The sequence below is a fragment of the Pleurodeles waltl genome, chromosome 4_1 (genome assembly GCF_031143425.1).
Source record: "Pleurodeles waltl isolate 20211129_DDA chromosome 4_1, aPleWal1.hap1.20221129, whole genome shotgun sequence".
Lineage (NCBI taxonomy): Eukaryota > Metazoa > Chordata > Amphibia > Caudata > Salamandridae > Pleurodeles > Pleurodeles waltl.
In genome coordinates this window covers 1,004,291,325-1,004,306,845 of record NC_090442.1, presented here as the reverse complement: position 1 = coordinate 1,004,306,845, position 15,521 = coordinate 1,004,291,325, and the positions used below count along the sequence as shown (strand labels likewise).

The window sequence follows — 15,521 nt, the reverse complement described above, 5'->3', positions numbered from 1 at the left end:
CCCATCTTGGATTCCCCTAGGTGTCTAGTTTTAAAAAATGCACATGTTTGGTAGGTTTCCTTAGGTGCTGGCTGAGCTAGAGGCCAAAATCCCCAGCTACGCACTTTCCAAAAAACAGATCTGTTTTCTTTGGGAAAATGTGATGTGTCCAAGTTGTGTTTTGGGGCATTTCCTATCACAGGCGCTAGGCCTACCCACACAAGTGAGGTACCGTTTTTATTGGGAGACTTGGGGGAACGCTGGGTGGAAGGAAATATGTGTCTCCTCTCAGATTACAGAACGTTCTGTCACCAAAATGTGAGGAAAAAGTGTTTTTGGGCCAAATTTTGAGGCTTGCAAAGGATTCTGGGTAACAGAACCTGGTGAGAGCCCCACAAGTCACCCCATCTGGATTCTACTAGGTGTCTAGTCCTAGGTTTGGTAGGTTTCCCTGAGTGCTGGCTGAGCTAGAGGCCAAAATCTACAGCTAGGCACTTTGCAAAAAACATGTCCAATTTCAATGTAAAAATGTGATGTGTCCATGTTGCATTTCCTGACGTGAGCATTAGGCCTACCCACACAAGTGAGGTACCATTTTTAGCGGTAGACTTGGGGGAAGACAGAATAGCAGAACAAGTGTTATTGCCCCTTGTCTTTCTCTATTTTCTTTCCTTCCAAATGTAAGACAGCGTGTAAAAAAGACAACTATTTGAGAAATGCCCTGTAATTCACATGCTAATATGGGGACCCCGGAATTCAGAGATGTGCAAATAACCACTGCTTCTCAACACCTTATCTTGTGCCCATTTTGGAACTACAAAGGTTTCTTTGGTACCTATATTTCAGCAAATTAATTGCTGTATACCCGGTATAGAATGAAAACCCACTGCAATGTGCAGCCCATTTATTGGCTATGGTTACTTAGGGTTCTTGATGAACCTACAAGTCCTATATATCCCTGCAACCAGAAGAGTCCAGCAGACGTAACGGTATATTGCTTTCACAAATCTAATTTTGCGGTAAAACGTTACAGAGTAAAACATGGAGAAAAATGGCTGTTTTTCCCAGCTCAATTTCAATATTTTTTTATTTCAGCTGTTTTTTTCTGTAGGAAAACCATTGGATTCATACCCATTTCTGTCACTAACTGGAAGGAAGCTAAAAGCACAAAAAATAATACCAATTGGGTATGTCCCAGTAAAATGCCAATATTGTGTTGAAAAATGTGGTTTTCTGATTCAAGTCTGCATGTTCCTAAAAGGTGGGAAGATGGTGATCTTAGCACTGCAAACCCTTTGTTGATGCCATTTTCAGGGAAAAACCCACAAACCTTCTTCTGCCGCCCTTCTTTCCCATTCTTTTAAAGAAACAAACTTTTTGCTGTATTTTGGCTAATTTCTTGGTCTCCTTCAGGGGAACCCACAAAGTCTGGGTACCTCTAGAATCCCTAGGGTGTTGGAAAAAAGGACGCAAATTTGGCTTGGGTAGCTTATGTGGACAAAAAGTTAAGAGGGCCTAAGAGCGAACTGCCCCAAATAGCCCAAAAAAAGCTTGAGACCTGAAAGGGAAAAGGCCTGGCAGGGGTTAAAGTTGAATAAGTAAAACACAACAGCAAGTCAATCTACTCCTGCCATAAATTTTACAATCCCACATTGATATACATGGACAATATTGCCCCTCTAACTATTTTGGGACCAAAAAATCCACAGTTATTCTTTATCATAGCGCAGTTGCCTTGGCTGTTGTATACTGACCTGTAGAAATGAAAACTTAAAGCTGAAGGTGATGTCTATCATTAGTGATGTGCACAGTAAAACACATACAACTGAAATAGCAGACATACATTAAAACAGCATTAAAAAAGCGAAACAAACAACCTGGAATATGAACTAATACATAAGTACATTCTTGATAAAACAAAATTCAATTTAGGAATAAGACAAAAAAATAATCAAAGCCAATGGGAAAGTGCTCCACAGCCAAGTCCCGAATCAGAGAAGACTACACCAAGTTTTCCTTAAGCCAGAATAAAGGCACTTCTCATGCAAGACTAGACTTGCCAGGAGACGATGAGGAACCCCCTGAGACCTTATGTGAAGGCCAAATGTTGTGGACCCTTCATATAAGCGGATTTATAAGCTAAGAAGTCAACATTAAAAATTATTTGGCAGCCACTCTGAAGAGAGAAAAGTATGGAAGGTATAATCAAATGTACGTGCACTAACTGCCAGTAGGACAGCAGAAAGGACAGTAGACTTCATGGGAGCAAAAGAAACCTTCTGAACTTTCACCAAGAACTGATTCTTCTGTTGATCCTAGAACAAACAAGAGCAGCAAACTGAAAGCCAAAGGGAGCTGGTGCACCTCCAAACGCTGTGAGCACCCAGAGGCAGACATGAGGGTGCATCTTATCTTAATGAAGGAAATATTTAATGCAGCATATGTGGGTTGTTGTCAAGAGAAGAACTCTCGAACAACTGCAAAATTAAACTGAATCCAGTTGACACTAATGTCACTGTTGCTGAGGAAACAGTTGGCTCTTTGCAAGCAGGATGGCTGAAGCTAAATGCTTATAGACATTCACATTGCCAACAATGATCCAACTTGGGGGTCAAGCTGAACATGTCAAAAAACAGCAAATGTCAGGATAGGTCTTTGATGTCGACTGAGGATCCGGCTGATCTTATAAACTAGAGTTAGACCCTTCTTTATAAAGAGAAGTGGTACCTGTTATTTAAGTGGATCATTCAAGCTGGTATCACTCTGTCAGACTTAGTGAGACCTCTTCCAGGAGCTTCCTGACAAGTGCTCTACAATTATTTTGTAGCCGGTGCACCATTAGAGTGTTAGACTGTTGAGTGTTAGGGGTCCAGTTAAAGTGGTACATTTTTTTTTAATTGATGGCTGCTGCCACCGAACCATGCCACCACACTACAAATGGTTGGCGGCAGCTGAACATAGAAGTTGGGGGGGATACAATTATATTTAGAGTTGAGCGCAAAGCGCTCCATCCCTGATGTAATCTCTCTGTGGGCTTTTAACCATGCCCATTTCAAGCCCATCTGTTTGGTTGGTTCGTGGGCTTGCCTTTTAAATTAGCTTGATTTAATTAGTGAAAGGCATGCATACGTCATGCCTTTTCCGGTGTTTAGCCCGCCTCAAGCGCACCGGCCAACTACTGAAAACATACGAGGCTCCATGTTTTCCATATGGTTTCTGCATTCTTTTTTCTCTTTATTTTGTAGGCAGCGCGATCTCGCTGGGCAGTAGTAGAGCGCTTTGCATGACATCGACCCTGTTACATGGATATTTGCACTTTTGCCGGTTACATGGATAACTGCACTTTTGCCGATACGTTTCACTGCAAGCAAACTTCTGTTTCCTTTTGTGTATTTGCTTTGCGCTCATGGCGGCCATCGGCTCGCTTATGTGAAACTGTTTTCATTTTCAGTTTATGTGGCAAGAAAAGTCCGGTTAGGAGTTTACAACGCTAATAGCTTTAACTCGAGTAAAGGCGAGACCCATCACATTGCAGATGCTTGTGAAATAGATTCTATCTGAGTCCCTTTGTTTTATAAGGCCCTAGTCTACTGAGTAAAAACTAAATGAATAAAGATGTTTACCCTTAGATGAGGATGGTGCCCCTCAGGAAGGCGCTGTGCTGTGCTCAGTTCAGAGGTCCTTTTTTCTCGCTGAGGAGGAAGTGGTTTAAAATATGTTCTTCAGGGAAGCATGTTATAAACAGAAAATGCCTGAGTGTATTCACACGCAAATGTAATGAACATATCAGACCGAGGACCCAGCACTCAGCGTGCGTGAGCATTAAGGGTTGTATGTCACCATCTAAAATACAACGGAGTCCATATACTGCTACATAGAATCTACTACATTGAAATGAGCCCCTCGGATATTACCACTGCAGGGATTACCACTCCTGAGATTACCACTACTGTGATTATTAGCTCTGAGATTACCAGTGCAAAGATTACCACTGCTGAGATAACCACTACTGTGATCACTATCGCTGAGATTACCACTGCAGGGATTACCACTTCTAAATTACCACTTCTGTGATTACTGCCTCTGAGAGTACTGCTGCAGGGATTACCACTGCTGAAATTGCCACTGCTGTGATTACTACCTCTGAGATTACCCCTGCAGGGGTTACCACTGCTGAGATTATCTCTACTGTGATTACTACCTCTGATATTACCACTACAGGGATTACCACTGCTAAATTACCACTACTGTGTTTACTACCTCTGAGAGTACCACTGCAGGGATTACCACTTCTGAGATTACCACTACTGTGATTACTAACTCTAAGATTACCATTGCTGATATTACTTCTACTGTGACTACTACCTCTGAGATTACCCCTGCAGCGGTTACCACTACTGTGATTACAACCTCCAAGATTACCAGTGCAGGGATTACCCCTGCTGAGATCACCACTGTTGAAATTACCACTGCTGAGATTACAACTGCTGTGATTATACCTCTGAAATTACCACTGCTAATATTACCACTACTGTGATTAGTGCCTTTGAGATTACCACTGCAGGGATTCCCGCTGCTGAGATTACCAGTACTGTGATTACCACTACTGTGATTTGTACCGCTGAGATTACCACTGCAGGGATTACAGCTGTTGAGATTACCTGAGATTACCACTCCATTGAGTAAAATAGATTCAAGAGTAAGTATACTGACTCTATGCTAACCTACACCTTAAAATGAAACCTTACTTTATAACTACCCACCACCCTACCTTTATGGCTACACAGCTTCAGGGGGTATTTGGGGTGTTACACACCCATTGATAAATATATATTCTGATTTCACCTGGGATTTATGCATGCACACACTGACAAAGCATGCCTGTTTTGAAAGCAAAAATTTTTTGAATATTTTACCAAATATTATGTTCTTCTCACTTATTAATCATGCTAATCTGCACTACTCTTTCTTTCCACTGCCGCTTAAGTCATTCTCATGCGATCTGCTTGTCATATGATGTATTTTTATCAATATATGCCAGTCAGGGGCAGCCTCTGTAGGGGCAAATCTGTGGGTCAGGGGCACAACAATGTAAAGGATTTTTTTTAAAACAAGAAACTCTCCTCTGCCGCAGCCTTGCCGCTTTTCTGGCTCCCACTCCACTCGCTGTAGGCACAGGCCCCCAGCCTGCTCAGCGACCAATCCTGATGCCGCTCTCGCATGACAGCAGCGCTAGGATTGGCCAGAGTACCCTGGCTTGGCCCTCCGAGGCAGAGTGGGAGCCTCTGCCTGATCACTCCAACCTGGCAACACAGTCCTGAGTTGGACAGAGCCCAGTGTGCATGTGTGTTTGGCCGGCCCGAGACAGCCAGCCAAACATACATGTGCACTCCCCCTTCGTACTTGTCATCGCCAATGGACCAGCACCCTGAAAAATAAAAACGATAATAAACACTGTTTATTATCATTTTAATTTTTCATTTTGCAGCTCCTGCTGCTGGCAGGTGGGCGGGGGCAACGCTCCTCCGCCACAGTGGAGGAGCCACGCCTGATGCCACGGCTCACACTCACTATTGATCACACACACCACACATAAACATACTCAAACTCACTGGTTCTCATTCTCACTTATTTACACTCTTACACACACTCAACCTTTCATACTCACTGACCCTGGGCCCTGGTGCAGCAGCATATACTGTACCATTGCTAGGTACGCTCTCTGACTCACTTCCACTCCCTCTCACAATACTAATCACTCACTCCATCTAATGTACTCACTATCCTACACTCCCTCCTTTGTACTCACTTTCACTTATTCATACACTAAAAGGCGTATTCTCTCTCCCTTTCACTCTCATTGACACTCACAAACACACACCCACATTTTCACTGAATCGCATTCACTTTCAATCACTCACAAGCACACTCGAAAACACATACATACATGAACATAGAAACATTTTTATTACTTGCCTTGCTTCTTTTACATCAGAGCAGGAATCTGATGCTAGATATTGGAAGCAGCAAGCCATAATTCCCAACAAGGAGTCAGCCAAGGCAGCAAGGGCAGGTTCAAAAAGAAGAAAACCCACCTCAATCCCCCTCGCGCCTTCTTGATAGGACTGGAAGCATAGCTCTATAGGAAGCTGGGACACAGCTGGGGATCCTGCCCCTGCTGCTGTGTGTGGCTTCTCATTGGCCTCAGAGATGCACCAACATGCGCCCTGACAGCCACATTTTAGCAGTTGTACTGTGCTTCCTGAGGCATGTGCAGTATGTCTGCCAAATAAAATAGATTATGCCTGTGTGAGGGGACCGTAGATGAACTACGCACCTCAAACATCCAATCCAAAAATACACCTACAGATTATTGTGTTTTAACAGCGCTCTGTAGCTGGATCGTGCATTAAACCCATTCTCCTCCTCCTGTCATTGGGGGCCTGGTGCATTGGCAGTGTTCTCCGAAAACACAAAAGTTGTGTTTTAATGAATGCTGCTAAATTAAACAATGCACAGTGTCTGGACTCGAAGGCAAGGTGCAGAATGTGGGGCCAAACAGAAGACAAGGGAGGTGCACCCTGGAGCTCCTGACAAGAACCTGCGACTGAGAGTATCCAAACTTTATTCTTGCGACTGATGGATAAACTGAATTGCAGGGGTGTACACTGAGAACAATAGCCATTGATCTTACACTTTTGTGAGACATTTGTATTGTTTTAAGAATGCACTTCTGTATACAAGTTGTGTCTCAGTCCAAGTGCACACTGTCAGCATGTGTGCTAATTATCTGTGTGTATTTATAGGTTGTGATTCTTAGCAACAAACACTGCCTACATCTGTGTTTTAGTTGGTGATTGAGTGCATATGTAGTGAAGGCATACAAGTGTATATAAACTTTATGTACACCGAGGTCAAGGTTGTGGTTGCTGTCTGCAACTTGGGTTGATATTTATGAATAATTTGGTAGATAAACTGTTTATTTTGATTGCTTGGTGCCAATGCACACTTGCTAGTATAGCTGTAGTTTCATAAGCTGTGTGAATACATGTCATCCTCACTGTGGGATCATCATCCTGTGATATCACTACTGTTGTCAGCGCCTGAACATTTAAGACCAGTGTAACAGTTATATTCTTTGATCCTGGAAGCTCTGTGTGAGTAGAAACACTGCAGTGTGAGCCCTGGAATATTTCTAGTACTGCTGTCAAAGCACGTGTATGTGAGACTGATATAACTTTTGATTTCTCAACCCTCCCCCCTCCCAGTGATTACTGGAATCTGCATGAATGGGAAGGATGGAAAATGTAATGCATACATACATTTGATTAACGATCGCCCATGTGAAACTGCAAAATGACTTTATGTTATTATCTGTCTGAACAACATATTGGCCTTTAGTGAATTTTTTGGGACACTTTACAGCAAAACCTGCTGTGTTGCCACTATATTTTAAAGACCGCTTGGGGAGAGATAGTCATGCTTAGCACACAATATAAAAATATTAGAAAGTTTCAATAGAGCACATAAAGAAACTCTGGATTTTCAGTCAATCTATGTAAAATAAACTATGCTGTCAAATTCAAAATTTTTAGGGTCGATCGCAAAGATCCCTGGTGTATTCTCTCTGTGGGCTTTTAACCACGCCCATGTCAAGCCCATCAGTTTGGTTGGTTTGTGGGCTTGCCTTTTAAAATTAGCTTGAATTTAATTAGTGAAAGGCATGCATACCTCATACCTCATACCTTTTCCGGTATTTAGCCTGCCTCGCTCGTTTATGTGAAACTGTTTTACTTTTCAGCTTATGTGGCAAGAAAAGTACAGTTAGGGGTTTACAAGCTATTAGCTTTAACTCGAGTAAAGGTGAGACCCATTGCATTGAAATGCTTGTTTAGCATAGCAGTGATACTCCTTACTGACTCTCCCTGGTAAATCTATAAGGTATGTCATGACGCAGGCTCTGATTGCCCGATACTGCGTGATGTATTCATGAAAGTGTGGAGATATATGAATGGTGTGATACCGACATATGTTGAGGCCCGTCAGGTGCATGAAGCCCCTAAGGATGAAGGTTGTTCCAGTGGGTTCAGTGCTACAGTCTCCTTTTCTCCCTCCATGTCCACTGGACTCACACTGTTTCTCACATTCTCCCTTCCTGTGGCATGTTTTCTGAAGCTTAGTGTACTAATAGGTGTTAAATCATCTTCCTGAAGGAGAGAGCAGGTAGGGCCCTTAGTTGATCCCTGGCCCTCGACCAAGTCAGTGGCAACAGGTCAGGCTGTGGCCTAACAAGAGCAACATTTGAACAATGAAGCAGCCACAAGGCGTAGCCAAGATTGCACAACTTATGCATAGAAGAGGAGCTACCTTCCACACCTTCACATTCTTTGCTTTCTATTTCTGGATAGAAGAGCTGTCATGAAGCAATACACAAACCGAGAGTAATAAATTCACCTGAAATCGCTTATCATGGACCGCTGAATAGAAAATGCTCTTGAAGCTGATTGCTCCCCCAAAAATGTTGAAGTAACTTTAAAATTGACCGGACAGTTGGATTTGAGCCCACTGCGGCAGGACTGGACATACTCTTACTCCTGCAGCCTATCCAGTGTTACCTTTTACCTTACGGAGCTGCGTACACCTGTGTGGAGGGAAATGAGGACCAGCGGTAGAGTTCTAGGCTGCCTAACATTGAGAGGCCTAACCAAGAATGCTGAGGAAAACAGTGTGCCACGGCTGCTGCTGAAGGAGGCGGGCTGCATGTAGCGCATCTGCCCCGTTTACCCCAGAACTGATTCCATCATAATAGAGGTTAGAGAATGTAAGCTTGCTAGGACGAGGATAATTTACCGGCTTGCCGACATGATCTGCACTCTCTTGCGAAAAGCCTTGAAGACTATGGGGGTGATTCTAACATTGGCGGTTGGCGGAGGCCGCCCGCCAATGTTCCCCCGTCAAAATACCGCTCCGCGGTCACAAGACCGCTGAGGGTATTTTGAGATTTGCCCTGGGCTGGCGGGCGGCCGCCAAAAGGCCGCCCGCCAGCCCAGGGCAAATCTACCTTCCCACGAGGACGCCGGCTCCGAATGGAGCCGGCGTAGTGGGAAGGTGCGACGGGTGCAGTTGCACCCGTCGCGTATTTCAGTGTCTGCTTTGCAGACACTGAAATACTTTGTGGGGCCCTCTTACGGGGGCCCCTGCAGTGCCCATGCCATTGGCATGGGCACGGCAGGGGCCCCCAGGGGCCCCGCAGCACCCCCTCCCGCCAGAAACAGGATGGCGGTAGGGGGTGTCATGGAGGATTCTGTAGGGCAGTGGTAAACCGGCGGGAGACCGCCGGTTTACCCTTTCTGGCCGCGGCTCAACCGCCGCGGTCAGAATGCCCTTGGGAGCACCGCTAGCCTGTTGGCGGTGCTCCCGTGGTCGGTGACCCTGGCGGTCACCGGCCGCCAGGGTCAGAATGACCCCCTATGTGGTTTGCACTGCTGTGGCTATGGACAGCTGAACAGTGCAGAGCTGATGCTCATCTGAGATCTATCTGCACCCTATATTTTCAAGCACCTTTCTCTGTGCAGTGCTGGTGTACGTGTGAGGCCATTATGCCTGAATCTTGTACTGTTGCACACATTTATCTGCGCGGCCTGCTCGTCCCTGTGAGGCCTTTGAGTCTGTGTCCTGTTTTGCTGTGTGACGTTCATTCTTTAGCACTGATGCTCATGTAAGGCATGTGCGCTTTGTCCTTGCATTGTTCGCCCCCTTGTTTGCACAATGCTGATGTCCATGTCAGGCCTGTGTACCTGTGCACCGAATTGCCACAAAACTCTTCTTTATTCAATGCTTATGTCTGTATAAGGTTTTAGTGCTACAACACCTGCAGTTCTGCTGTGAACCATTCTCTTTGAGTTGCCACCACAGGAGCCAATGTCCACTCGCTACTAACTACTGCTGTTCCCTAGACTTCCCATTGCACCCTAGAACTGCCTAATTCACAATCGTTGCAGACCAGACAGATCATGAAATGTTGTCTTCATATGGGGTCCTGTGTAGCGCTATAAAGAGTCGATCCAAGAGATATGAATTAGACATCAAACTGTACTGACAATAACACAAAATGCAGAATATGTGTTGGCTATTGAGTGAGGTTTTATATTGTCATTGTATCCTCTGATAAGTGTTATACTTCAACTGAGACTGGCATTTAGAAGAAAGCCCAATGCCATAAAACTTCATAACATTTCTGAGAGTACGTTCCTGACAAAAAAAAAAGTTTCATTTTTTTGCCGAAACGAATAACCCTGCTTACACTTTATATTTAAGTAATGCATATGTTGCCTGAACTAGATGCTCGACCCCTACACTACTTTAGAAGAGTAGCCCTTACTCTTCAATTGTTCAAACCTCTGTAAATCAAAGCCTATAGAGGAGGTAATTAGAAACCGAGTGAGCTTGCAGTAGTAGCTGGTTCCTGTGTTACCAAAGTTAGGAGCAATACTTGTCACTCACAACTCTGCCTAACTGTCCTTGAAGTGCATAGGCCTTGTAGAGACCGCCTGACAGAAATGCTTGCATTAATCTGAAACTTCAGGCCCTGAAACCTCACATGCTTTACTTCCTTATCCTTGGTGTGTACCTCCTCCCCTCTCCTTCTCCCTGTGCCCGCCTCTTGCAGTGTATCTATATTCCTCTCTAGCTTTAGAAAGACTTTTAAAACCAAACCTGGCTTTTCCCGAAATCAATCACATTGAATCGCCTGAATTGTGCTAAAGTAGTAATTTCATGACTTTTTTCTTGTCTTTCACGTTTGGGTTTTAATAGTACCAAGATACCTCTGTCGGTGTGACAGATATCCATTTTACAAATACACAAATACAAAAAGCATTTGCTAGCAGCTACATGCAAACTTGTAACTGATTCACTAAACCTGTGATATAACCAATTTAACTACCGAGTGTTTTAAATTAAGTCAACCTTCAGCTTTTGCATGTTGTTTGTACAATATAAATTATTTATTAAACGGATACCGCCTCACGTTTTAAATAGAAAATGCTTTAAAATTATACAGTAGCTCATGAACAGGTCGTATTATGTCACTTCTTGTGATGTCAAAAGGGATCAAAGGACATGTGATATCGCCTAGGCTATTCCCATGATTTCTGAGCAATAACACGAATACTGAGAGCTGTAACAAGGGAGTTAATTCCATTTCAACCACTAGCTGTGGGCAAGAGTCCCTCTACCCAGTTGCCCCTACCAGCCCCAAACTGATCATTTATCAAATTGCATTTATTATTTGAAGGAGGAGCTCAAACATTAAACCAAATTAGATTTATGAGTAACTACAATGATCATAAACATTGGGACAAAATAAGTTTTGGTATCTAAACGAGCATGTCTGAAATAACAGATGAACCATCGAATATGTAACAATAATGTCCATAATGAAATGGAAGGCGAAACGAGATAGGATGGACGAATAAAATCAATATACACAGTTGGAAGTCATTGATGTTGTCCGTCCATCGTAGCAGGAAGTTACACTTCCAGCCTCTCTTTCCTGGGCGGAGGACCGTCCAACTCACACTGTCATAACCTCCTGCCCCCACGGTGTCATCGCTGTTCTGCAGCCTTAGTGCTGGCTCTGGAGCCAGAGACCATAGGGCGTAGGCCCGGTCGTTACACTGCGGACTTGAAGGGGGAGGTTTGCCTATGAAGGTGCGACCCGTTCCTGTCCGGTGACGCCGAGGCCTTGCTCTTGACCCCTAACCTCCTGTCCTCTCCGCTGAACCCACCCTCTCCCGCACGCACACTGCCTTTGCCACACAGGCTTCCTATTCAGGACTCGGCCCTGTCGTTAGGTGGGATTAAGGTCTTCCACTCACAGCCCCCTCCTTCTCGCGAGACGTCCCTTCTTAAGTACTCACCTCCGTGACGGGCTCCTCGGCCTCGCTTCTCCCCAGCCAGTCTGCAGTGCTCCTCTGCCCCGCACTTCCATCTCCCTGCCTCAAGCTCGGGCCCTGGCAGCGGCTGCAGCTCGGGAGGCTTTCTGTTGAGTCATGCAAACATATTTCCTGCCAGTGCAGCGCCGTGCGGCCCTGCTGCTCCCTCTCCCGGCGAGAGGCGCCTGCCTCTGGAAGTCCTGCATTGTGCGCACTGACCAGCTTTTCGGCCCTGCTGCGGTGGCGGCTGTATGTGACCCCCTCACCGGACCATGTGTTACACCTGTTAGGCTGTTTTCTCATCGCATTTGGGAGGCGACACTCAGTTTTCACTCATAATCTCCACTTAAAAATTAATTGCCTATTCAAGACTTCACTAAGGTCATCCTCTTTTCAAACCTATATCACCCTCCACGGGAGTAGCCCAAAAAATAAAATACCTCTACTTTGAACCATGTCCCAAATTGCTCAGCACGAGGTGAGGCAAGCCACCCTGGCAGTCTTTAAGGGGATTGCTCACCCTGAGGAAAATCTGGAAATTGAAAATGTCCTTCCTTCTCTACTTTTTTCTTGCTGCCTTCTTTTTTTCCCCACTTTGCTTTCCTTCTTTCTTTCCATCATTTCTGTACATCCATTTATTCACGTCTTTGTTTTCATCCATCCTTCATTTATTCGTCCTTCCTCCTCACTTGCCTTTTTCATTTCTTATTCATCCATCCGTCATCCTCTCCATACAACCACCATCCATCCTTCTCTCCATCCACGGCTTTTCCATCCATCCTTACATACCACTTTCTATTCATCTACTGCTGCATCACCCATCTATCCAGCATCCATACTCTGTCTCTCTTTACATCCTTATCACCATCTCCCATTTTTGAACTCATCCATCCAAACATTCTCTCTCCAGTTCTTCTTTCCACTCCTCTCTCATTCTTTCTCCCTTCCACTGCAAGAGGTCATGTGGAGGCACTGCATGAAAGCAGTGTCTGATTAAAGTGATAAAGTCAAAGAAACCTCATCCCCAAAACTGCCATGTGTCCCTGTTCCCTCCCCCCGCCGAAGCTGCTAAACTTGGGGCTTAATGACACTCTGTCATCCTAAAAAATGCTTAATTCTTCTTCCACTTTAATGGGATCACACTGTTAAACATTGGACTTCAGGCTCCGATTCGCGCCCCAAGGTAACTATAACTTGCTCCTTTGCCATGCATATCTAATTACTCCACATATTAGATCATTGATGAGATCTTGTATGGCATCTTTGATATTATCACTGCAACATTTGCAATAAAATTATCTATAAGAAAACTGTGCATAGCAAGGGCTCAACTTGTGATGCAAGTTATAGTTACTTGAAAGAACTCGAAATATAACTGCTGAATTTCCATGGTTTTGTACAAGTAAATTCAGAACCTAACTATAACGTCCCTTTAACCTTTGTTTTTTTCAGTATATATATATATATATGTATATATATATATATATTCCTTATTGACCCCTAACCCCTAAACTCACCCGTCCTAAATCTTAAAAACACCCTTATCACCCAAATATTCTTACCCACCCTAAACCCTAAAAACACCCTTACTACCCAAATACCATTACCCATTCCTATACTCTAAAAATGCTCTTACACCCAAATACCCTTAACCATCCTAAACCCTAAAAACATCCTTACCACCCAAATACCCTTACCCACTCTAATCCCTAAAAAAATATTTAAACCCAAATATCCTTACCCACCCCTAAACCCTAAAAATACCCTTACCACTCAAATAACATTATTCCCTCTAAAAATACCCTTACCATCCAAATTCCCTTACCCACCCTAAACCCTAAAAATACCCCTATCGTCCAAATTCCCTTTCCCATTCTAAACCCTAAAAATACCCTTACCTTCCAAATGACCTTTCCCACCCTAAACTCAAAAAATACCCTTACCCCCCAAATGCCCTTACCAACCCTAAACCCTAAAAATACCATTACTACCCAAATGCTCTTACCCACCTTAAACCCCAAAAACATTATTCCTACCCGAATGCCATTACTCACCCTAAACAGTAAAAGTACCTATACCATCCAAATACCCTTACCCATCCCTAAACCCTAAAAATACATTTACCACCCAAATACCCTTACCCACCCTAAACCATAAAAATACCTGTACCACCCAAATACTGTTACCCACCCTAAACCCTAAAAACACACTTACTGCCCAAATGCACTCACCCACCCTAAACACAAAAATACCCATGCTACCCAAATACTCTTGCACACCCTAAACATATCTTTGCCACCCAAATAGCCTTACCCACCCTAAACCCCAAAAATGCCCAAACATATATACATATATACATGTATATAAATTTGGTTGCTACTAGGTAGTTATAGTTAGGACCTATTTTCTATATAAAAGAGTTCCATCAGGTCTGCTAAAACTATAAGTGGCCCCTGTTGAAAGCAATCCCCTACTGTTGTTAGTCCCATCTCCATCCATGATGTAAGTTGTTTGTGTGTAAAGATAGTTAGCAGGAGACACACTAGAGGCAGTGCTTCCGCATATATGGGAGTCCCCTTCGATCTACAAAGGCACCTCCTCAAGCACCACAGGGCCACCTCTAACAACTTCTGCGGTCGGGGGGGGGGTTTCTATCTTTTTGTGAAGTAATTTCGCCAGGAGGATCCACTGGTTACTCATCCCCCCGGATATCCCAGCTCATCCAGGTTTCTGCCGTCCAACTACTGTGCCATCCATTGCAGCAGCCACATAATTTAACTCAAAGTCAGGCGCACCCAAGCTTGCTTCATCCGAGGAATTACTAAAAACCTCCAGGGAGACTCCATTTCGACTACCATTCCAGATTAAGTCACGCAGTAATGAGTCCAGTTGTTTAAACCATGAGGACGGTATTTTAACTGGCAAATTTACAAAATAATACCGTAGTCTAGGTAGCATTATCATGTTAGACAAGGAGATCCATGCCATAATCAGTAGTTTCAGGGACCTCCAGAAGTTTACACAGCATCAAAGCGACCTAGGGTTGGTGCCTAAATTATCCTCATGCAGGTCCGCCAGGGAGTAGAATATCCTAATGCCCAGGTATTTAAAGGAGACAGGGGACCAGACTAGGTCTTGTGGAACAGTATGTAGTCATTGTGTACCCACTGTTAAGGGGATAAGTATGCTTTGGTCTTATTTACATGTAAGCCGCAGTAAGTTGCAAAGTCTCTTAACAAAGACATCGTGCTCGCCACCCCTCAGGGGCCATCCCTCAAAGGAGCAAGTTGTCTGCCTAAAGGGATATGATATGTACCTTTCCATCCAGTGTGATCCCCTGCTCCTTGCCTTGCTGGCGAAAGAGCATCTCCAGCAGTTCAATGGCAAGTGCAAACAGGGAGGGGGGCAACAATGGGCACCCCTGCCTGGTGCCTCTGGAGTTAGTATTGGGCTGAGACGGTACTACCTGTCCAGACCATGGCCACTGGGGATGTATATAGGAGTTTGACCCACTGCACCCATGCCTCACCCAGCCTCATTTGAAGCATAACAGCGAATAAGATGTCCAAGCATATAGAGTCAAATGCTTTTTCCAGATTGACAGAC

At 44.3% G+C, this 15,521-nt stretch overlaps 1 protein-coding gene across 1 annotated transcript in view; it reads right to left on the bottom strand.

Annotated features, from left to right (window-relative positions):
- Positions 1-12,006, bottom strand: part of ATXN7L1 (ataxin 7 like 1) — a 530,170-nt gene extending 518,164 nt beyond the window's left edge. Inside the window, exon 1 of the mRNA XM_069229851.1 lies at positions 11,901-12,006. The gene's annotated coding sequence lies outside the window, so the exon portion shown is untranslated. The remainder of the gene's footprint in view (positions 1-11,900) is intronic.
- Positions 12,007-15,521: the final 3,515 nt, after the last annotated feature.